Source organism: Schistocerca nitens, chromosome 1 (genome assembly GCF_023898315.1).
Source record: "Schistocerca nitens isolate TAMUIC-IGC-003100 chromosome 1, iqSchNite1.1, whole genome shotgun sequence".
Lineage (NCBI taxonomy): Eukaryota > Metazoa > Arthropoda > Insecta > Orthoptera > Acrididae > Schistocerca > Schistocerca nitens.
Window position 1 is genome coordinate 310,735,908 of NC_064614.1, and position 1,290 is coordinate 310,737,197.

Below are 1,290 nucleotides of genomic sequence, written 5' to 3' on the forward strand. Positions count from 1 at the left end.
GCTGCCCACTGCTGCCGTCCAACCAGAAAACATTCGCCAAGACTACACAGCCCGCGAGAAAAACGAGCCTAGTGCGGTCGCTTTGAATGTGGATGTAGGAGGGGTGTTTAACAAATAATGCAACAGACGGTTTTTTCTGCCAAATTCGGTTAAACAAATGAGTAATTCGTTGTGGGAAGTCGTGGAATATTCCTGCTTTAGCCCTTACGGCTTCATGAGAATCCGATAGGCAGCAGCGCCATACTAGGATTGAAGATGGCGTCTGTAACTGAGGTGCGTTCCAAGCAGACAGGTATCACCAAGATTCTTTTGATGGAAAACCAGAGTATCGCAAATATTCATAGGCGCTTGCAAAATGTCTGCTGAGTACAATGAAAAAGCACAGTGAGTTTCTGGGCGAGGGATTTGTCATCATCGCACTAAGGTCGCGCAGACCTGCCTGATCTCCCGCGTGCCGGCGGCTGCACACAACTGCGACTCCTGCAGTGTCGGAACGTGCGGACACTCTCATTCGGGTAATTGACATACCACAGTCATACACATCACTGTAAAGCTGAACGTCTCTGTTGGTAGTACTGACACACCCGTCCGCGAGTTGGGGTACTCAAAAGTGGGTGCCCGCTGGATTCCTTGCCACCTAACAAAAGACAATAAAGAACAACGAAGATCCATACGTGCAGAACTGCTGGCACGTCACGTGGCTGATCGTGAGAATTCTTTGCAGAGCGTTGTCACAGGCGATGAAATATAAATTCATCACTTAAAAACAGAAACTAAACGGTTATATATTAAGGGGTGCCACATCACCTCTCCTCCGAAGAAAAAGTTCATCCTACACCTAAATCGGTAAAAGCATGGCGACGGTTTTCTGGATCTCTGAAGGTGTTATTCCGTTTGATGTCATCCCTCATGGTGCAGTGCCCACTTCGGAAGTACAGCGTGCTACCCTCAGGAAATTAAAGAAACGACTTCAGCGTGTTTGTCGCCACGGAAATGAAAATGAGCTTCTTCTCTCCATGTCGACAGAAGGCCATACACAAGTCTCCGAACCCGAGAGAAGGTCACAAAACTTCATTTGGCTGGGCTTCCTCACCCACCCTACAGCCCGAATCTCGCACCTCCCGAATTCCATTTGTTTGCTCAATGAAGAATGCACACCGCGGGAGGCAGGTTACTGACGCGGCAAGACGTTGGATCCGAAGTTGGCCAGTAGAGTTGTACCATGCTGGCATACAGGCTCTCACAGTAAAATTGTCACATGGAAGCGATATTGTGTTGAAAACTAGTATT